This window comes from Myotis brandtii, unplaced genomic scaffold (assembly GCF_000412655.1).
Source record: "Myotis brandtii unplaced genomic scaffold, ASM41265v1 scaffold74, whole genome shotgun sequence".
NCBI lineage: Eukaryota > Metazoa > Chordata > Mammalia > Chiroptera > Vespertilionidae > Myotis > Myotis brandtii.
In genome coordinates this window covers 1253841-1261823 of record NW_005370944.1, presented here as the reverse complement: position 1 = coordinate 1261823, position 7983 = coordinate 1253841, and the positions used below count along the sequence as shown (strand labels likewise).

The window sequence follows — 7983 nt, the reverse complement described above, 5'->3', positions numbered from 1 at the left end:
TTTATTTTTTAAATCTTTATTGTTCAGATTACATTTGTTCCTCTTTTTTTTTTCCCCCATAACTCCCCTCCTCCCAGTTCCCACCCCACCCTCCGCCCTCACTCCCCACCCACTGTCCTCATCCATAGGTGCACGATTTTTGTCCAGTTTCTTCCCGCATCTCCCATTCCCCTTTCCCCGCCAAGAATAGTCAGTCCATTCCCTTTCTATGTCCCTGATTCATTATAATCACCAGTTCATTCTGTACATCAGATTATTTATTCACTTGATTCTTAGATTCACTTGTTGATAGATGCATGTTTGTTGTTCACAATTTGTATCTTTACCTTTTTCTTCTTCCTCCTCTTAAAGGATACCTTTCAGCATTTCGTATAATACTGGTTTAGTGGTGATGAACTCCTTTAGCTTTTCCTTATCTGTGAAGCTCTTTATCTGACCTTCAATTCTGAATGATAGCTTTGCTGGATAAAGTATTCTTGGTTGTAGGTTCTTGGTATTCAGCACTTTGAATATTTCTTGCCATTCCCTTCTGGCCTGCAAAGTTTCTGTTGAGAAATCAGCTGACAGTCGTATGGGTATTCCCTTGTAGGTAATTGAGTCTCTTTCTCTTGCTGCTTTTAAGATTCTCTCTTTGTCTTTTGCTCTTGGCATTTTAATTATGATGTGTCTTGGTGTGGTCCTCTTTGGATTCCTTTTGTTTGGGGTTCTCTGCGCTTCTTGGACCTGTAAGTCCATTTCTTTCACCAGGTGGGGGAAGTTTTCTGCCATTATTTCTTCAAATAGGTTTTCAATATCTTGCTGTCTCTCATCTTCTGGCACCCCTATTATTCTGATGTTGGTACGCTTGAAGCTGTCCCAGAGGCTCCTTACACTATCTTCGTATTTTCGGATTCTTTTTTCATTTTGCTTTTCCGGTTGGGTGTTTTTTGCTTCTTCGCATTTCAAATCTTTGACTTGATTCTTGCGCTCCTCTGGTCTGCTATTGGGTGTCTGTATAATATTCTTTATTTCAGTCCGTGTATGCTTAATTTCTAGTTGGTTCTTTATCATAGCATCGAGGGTCTCATTAGTTTTCGTGACTCTCTCCTCAAGTTTATTGACAGCTTCTAGCACATTTTTGCAAGCCCTCAAAATTGCGATTTTTAGCTCTATATCCTCCATTTCTGTCATGTTTTTTTGTCTCCGCATTTTTTTATGCTTTCTTGCAGCACCCCCTTGTGGTCTTTGTGCGCAGTCTTGTTCTAGTTGAGCCTTGATTGTTGTACTTAATACTAGAGGGATTTGACCAGGCCGGCTGCTGGCTGTGTGAATCAGCTGTGTCTGCCGCGGAAAACTTCTGTCCTCTGGGGAGGTGCTAATCTAGCCTTTGCCTGAGGCGATCCGGCAAATGGCTCTGCGCAGGGCTTGGGCGGGGCGGGCTCAACAGGGCGGGCGGAGGGAGCCGTTATGGTGCCCTCAGTCCTGTTCCCAGAGGCTCTGCTTCTCAGAACCCCCGGAACCGCTGCAAACCTCGGAGGGAAAGCTGCCTTCCAACTGATGCCAGACACTCCCGCTTCTCCCGTTTGGGTCCGAGTCCCCAGCGATTCGCCCGTATCTGGAGCTCAGAGTCTGAGACTCCCCCCTGACCGAAAACGACAACCGCGCTCTCAGCCACCAGCCCGCTTTGCGCGCGCACCTCCGCACCTGAGTTTTTTCCACACTGCGCCTCCTCTGAGCCTCGGTGTGCTGTTATTTTTCCTTCTAGTTGAAGAGTCTCTCCTCAGCCAGCCTTCCTGTGGTTCTGGGTGATGTCCGTTCCGTCTTTTAATTGTATTTTTGAAGTGGTTGTTTGCGGAAGCAATCTCCGGTGTTTACCTATGCCGCCATCTTGGTCTCTCCGTGAAAGAACTTTTTAAAATTAACTTTATCATACAAAAGTTAGGTTGAATTGTCATTAGCATCTGAATACTTTTTGGAGCTATAACTTTTCAGTCTTTATTACCTTTGTAGGTTAGATGCTCCATAAATCCTAGACACTACTCTAAAACAACTTTTTTTTTCTAGAGCTGTGACCAAATTCTAGTATTCTAGAATTTTCTGATACATTTTAGGATTGTGTGAGCTGAATCCATTGCACTTTTGTAACTGCTTCTTCAATATTAAAATAGGGATGTGTGCATATTTCTTCTTTAGGTAGAGGTAAACTTTATTTTTTTTATTAAAGTCTTATAAATACAAAATCAGTGATTTGGGTCCTAATTCTTGCACCCATGTCCCAAATCTCATGCTTTCTTAATTTTTAGGGACTTGCATTTCCCTGACTCTTTGGACTGACTCTCTTCTGAAGCCTTTTCCACATTCACAAATGTTCTGCTATTTCCCAAATTTAAAAAAACAACAGCTCCTTAATGAATCTGCCTGATTTGATTGTTATAAGGAAATGAGAGGTCACTTAAAAATCTTTTCCTTCCAGCTTGTTCTATAGTCCTGTCTACTCATTCCCAACAACAAAGCTTTTCAGAGGAATTGCTTGCACTTTGTCACCTCCTACTCACTCCTCAACATTCTTCAGTCTGGACTCTCTCTTCCATGTCCCTGAAGTTACTCTTCATAAGGCTGCCCAGTGACCACCATGTTGGTAAGCCCAGCCTGCCCTCACTTCATTTGATCTCTCAGCATTATCAGATACAGTTGACCCCTCTCCTTAAAACATTTCCTTTTGCTTTCTAGAGCCCCACTATTAGCTTATTTTCCTTATCTCTTTCTTTTTCATCTGACCTAGAACTCCAAGTTTTCCAGGGCTCAGTCTCAAACTCCCTTCTCTTTATGTTCCCTCTGGGCAATTTCTTTCACTTTCATGGCTTTAAATACTACTCTGCAAGCCTTTGATTCCTGTACACATTGTTTGAGCCCATGTTCCAATGGATATATTCCCACCTTTTTTATGTATTTATTTATTTATTAAAAATATTTTTATAGATTTCAGAGAGGAAGGGAGGAGAGAGAAACATCAGTGATGAGAGAGAATCATTGATCAGCTGCCTCCTGCACGTCCTCTACTGGGGATTGAGCCTGCAACCTGGGCATGTGCCCTGACCAGGAATCAAACTTTGACCTGCTGGTTCATAGGTCTCTGATCAACCACTGAGCCCCACCGGCCAGGTCCCACCTATTTTCTTGACATTCCACTTAGATGTTTTATTGGCATCTCAAGTTTAACACATATAAAATTGAACACTTGGTTTCCAACTTACTCCCCCACAATTATTTCCTCCTTTATTTTTCTTCTCTGCAAATACATTTCTATTGAGTTGGTTATTCAATCAGAAACCTTAGCATTTTCTGCCTTTCATACCTCTTACTCTGTTATTCCATCTGGAGATGTTCAATCCATCACAAAGTCTTATCAATTGTTCCATCTACAGTAAATATCTAAAATCCTCCCACTTCTTTTGTCCCCACTATCACCTACCTAATCCAAGCTATCTACCTACTGCTATAGATATCAACTAGCTTGGCTTCCCTCTCCCTTCTAATTCTAAAGGCCCCAAATCTGCATAATCTGATCCCTGCCTGCTTCTCCAGCCTTATTTTTGCCAATGTCCTAACCTATCACTGTGCTCCAACTACCCTGGCCTTTGTATATGCTACTCCTTCTGCCTAGAGCACTCCTCCAGCCTCTTACCCAGACTTAGTTCTCACTTTAACATCACTTCCTCACTTCCTGTCAAGATGGCCAGATATGTACATGTGGTACTGGTATCCTCCCACAACCATGTCAAATTACAAATAAACTATAGAACAACCATCATTCAGAACTGCGTGAAATCTAGCTGAATAGAAGTCCTACAACAAGGGATTTAAAGAAGAAGCCACATCAAGACTGGTAGGAGGGGTGGAAATGCAAGAAATGGGCTGGTTTCACACCCATGTGTGGTGGATAAAAATCGGGAGGTATATCTTGGCTAAAGGGGTACCCCCTGAGGAGCAAGGGGTCCCAGCCCCACACCAGGCCCCAAGCCCAGGGTTCCAGTGCTGGGAAGAGAAGTCCCCATAACTTCTGGCTGTAAAAGCCAGTGGGAATTAAAGCTAAGTGAGACAGAGGGCTGCTGGAGTCCCAGACAGTCCTTTTAATTTTTTTTTAAATTGGTTTTAGAGAGAGGAAGGGAGAAAGAGAGAAACATTGATTGGTTGCTTTCCATACTTGCTCCGACTGGGGATTGAACTTGCCACCTTTTGGTGTATAGGACGATACTCCAACCAACTGAGCCACACCAGCTAGGGCAAATGTTCCTCTTAAAGGGCCTGCACATGGACTTACTCTGACTCACTCTTTCTGAACTCCAGTGCTGGGATAGCAGCTCAAAAGGCACCAGGGACATATGGGTAGAAACTGAAGTGTTTGGCATCAGGATGAGAGCTGGGAGAGGCAGCTCTCTCCCAGACAAAAGTAGTGGCAGAGGCCATTGTTTCTTTGATGAGTCCTTCCCCCACAGAGGTGGTAGGCGGGCACCATATCTGAGTCTCCTCAACCTGGCTTTCACTGTTTGCCCTGGTGAATCCCTGAGACCCTGCCCTACCAAATTTGTGGGCCCACCCAGGTTGTTTCCACTGCCTTTTCCATATGCGTTACCCATCTTGGCTTGCACTTCACACTTACCTAAAATCTCTCAAACAAGTAGCATCTAGCTACACTGTGCCCTGTACCTCTCACAAAGTAGGTGTCCCAGGCCCAGCACTAGCAGCTGCCAGCCATAGTTTTCAGCTTGGCCTCTCCTAGGCACCTCCAAGCCCAGCACAAGTGGCAGCCATCTATAGATCACTTTGTAGCTCAAGCCTGGTGGCCCTGCTCAAGCCAAGTTGCAGTGGGTAACCTTGGACTGCAACTCCTGGGGGATCCCAGAGCCAGCCAGTGCACCCAGTGGACAGCTTCAGACCATGTTGAAACACTACTTGACCACCTTTACTGTGACACACTGAGGGGTGGACTAAGGGGGTACCACAGCCCCTCTGAAGTAAGTCCTACTCTGTGGGGTGGGCCCTGCACAGTTGATCTTCCAATATCAGTGGTCACAGACAGTCCTTGCAGCAGATGGGCCTCGAGATGGCTGTGCCATTGGATCCTACAGGACACCTACTACATTAGGCCAAGTCCAAGGAATGTAGCAGCTCTACCTAAGACATAGAAAGAAACACGTCCCAAATGAAAGAACAGAACAAAACTTCAAGAAAAGAACCAAACAAAGTGGAGACCAGCAATCTGCCACATTCAGAGTTCTAAACACTGGTTATAAGGATGTTCAATGAATTTAAAGGAAGAGTACTTGAACTTAGAACTTCAGTAGCATAAAAAAGGACATGGAAATCATAAAAACCAGTCAGAAACAAAGGATACACTAACAGAAATGAAGAATAATTTACAGGGAATCGAGTATAGTCGATAAAGCTGAGAATCAAATCAGCAATTGGGATTATAAGGAAACAAAACAACCAAACAGAGCAGCAAAAAGAAAATAGAATCCAAAAAAATGATGATGGTGTAAGGAGCTATGGAACAACTTCAAACATACCAACATTTGCATCATAGGACTGTTGCAAGAAGAGAGAGCAAGAAATTAAAAACCTATTTGAAAAAATAATGACAGAAAAAGTTCCTAACCTGGTGAAGGAAATAGATATACAAGTCCAGAAAGTGCCAAGAGTCCCAAACAAGATGAACCCAAAGAGACCCACACCAAGATACATCATAGTTAAAGTGCAAAAGATAAAAGACAAAGAGAATCTTAAAAGCAGCAAAAGAAAAGCAATTGGTTACCTACAAGGTCAGAAGGAATTGGCAAGAAGTATTCAAAGTGATGAAAAACAAGGACCTACAACCAAAATTACTCTACCCAGCAAAGCTTTTATTTAGAATTGAAGGACAGATAAAGAGGTTCCCAGATAAGAAAAAACTAGAGTTCATCACTACCAAACTAGCATTATATGAAATATTTAAAGGTCTTCTTTAAGAAGCAGGGGGAAAAAAGATAAAAAATATGAACAGTAAACCCTTGCCAGTGTGGCTTAGTTGGTGAGAACGTTGTCTGATGCACCAAAGGATTGCCGGTTCAATTCCTGGTCAGGGCATATACCTAGGTTGTAGGTTCAATCCCCAGGGGGGGTGCATTTGGGAGGCAACTGATCAATGTTTCTCTTATACATCAATGTTTCCCCCCCCCCCCCCACTTTCTAAAATCTGTAAAAACATCCTCTGGTGAGGATTAAAAAAAGAAAATAGAACAATAAAATGGCAATAAATACATATCTATCAAATGAATCTAAAAAAGCAAAATAACTGAAGAAGCAAAAAAGAAGCAGGCTCATAGATATGGAGAACATTTTGATGGTTGCCAGATGGGAGGGGGTTAGGGATATGAGTGAAAAGGTGAAGGGATTAAGAAATACAAATTGGCCCTAGCCAGTTTGGCTCGGTGGATAGAGCGTCGGGCTGCAGACTGAAGGGTCCCAGGTTCAATTCTGGTCAAGGGCACATGCCCGGGTTGTGGGCTTGATCCCCAGTGGGGGACGTGCAGGAGGCAGCCAATCAATGATTCTCATCATTGATGTTTCCATTTCTCTCTCCCTCTTCCTCTCTGAAATTGAAATCAATGCTATATTTTAAAAAAAGAAATACAAATTGGTAGTTACAGAAGAGTCATGGGGATGTAAAGCACAGCAAAGCGAATATCTACACTAATAAAAGAGAGATGCAAATGGACAGTACCTTCGTGACGCCCACCAGCCAATCGGGAGTGAGTATGCAAATTAACCCAACAAAGATGGCGGGTTAATTTGCATATGCAGGTGCCGAGTGGTGGGGTGGGACACTTGCGTCTTCACCATGGCAACGATGCAGGTGTTATGCACTGCCCCACCCTTTCTGGGCCTCTGGGTAGCATGGGAAGGCAGAGAGGTGGCTCCGGCCAGAGCGAAGGCGGTGCTGGCAGCCAGGGGAAGGAAGGCCCATTCTTGCACGAATCTTCATGCATCAGGCCTCTAGTAGTCAATAATATTCTAATAGCTACGTATGGTATCAGAGGATTACTAGATTTATCGGGATGAACACTTGGTAAGTTATATAATGTCTAATCTCGAGCGTACACCTGAAACTAATAATGTATGTCAACTGTAATTGAAAAATAAAAAATAATTTTAAATTAAAAAAATTACTTCTTCAGAGGCACTATCTTTACCTTTAGGGTAGACTGAACATTATATTTTTACTAGAGGCCTGGTGCATGAAATTCATGCACGGGGGGAGGAGGGGGTGTCCCTCAGCCCGGCCTACATCCTCTCACAATCCGGGACCCCTCAGGTAGGGTCCCTAGGCCTGGTCAGTGATCAGGGCCTATTGGGGCTTTCTTTGTCCCTGCTGCTGGCAGCTGGCCCTGCCCCCACCGCTGTCACTGTTTGTCATCTGTGTGGCGCTACCCCCCATCTTCCCTGCCACTGGTCACCTCCCTCTGCGGGCAACAGGCATGGGGTGCAATCGCTTGGCTGGCATGGGCCTCCCTCTGCAGGGTGATTGCGGGGCCCCCCGACCAATCGCATCACACCAGCCTTGGCTGGCCTGGTGCCAGTGCATGTCATAGCATGGTCGTCCAGATGGTCATTCTGCTGTTGGGTCGTTCGGTTGATTTGCATATTGTTCTTTTATTATTATAGACTAGTAGCCCGGTGCACGAAATTCGTGCACATTGAAGGGAAATTAATTAGAAAAACGTAATTTGGACTCACTATCTAATATCAATAATTTGTGAGCGTGAGGCAGTCCGAGTTTCTGAAATTCAATGACATGAATTTTAGCTATTTGCCAAATAAATGGAATTTACAGATATAATTTAAAAGAGCATTCAGCTTAATATTAAAAACTCTGGCTACCAAGTCAGGTCTGTTTTCAACTTTTTGCCAGCGTTGTAAATTGTTTGCAATATCTGCCCATTTGGGGTTGCATGTCATGGTTAT

At 43.8% G+C, this 7983-nt stretch overlaps 1 protein-coding gene across 2 annotated transcripts in view; it reads left to right on the top strand.

Annotated features, from left to right (window-relative positions):
* Window positions 1–7983, top strand: part of ARID3B (AT rich interactive domain 3B (BRIGHT-like)) — a 64179-nt gene that overhangs the window by 9582 nt on the left and 46614 nt on the right. The gene's annotated exons all lie outside the window — the stretch shown is intronic.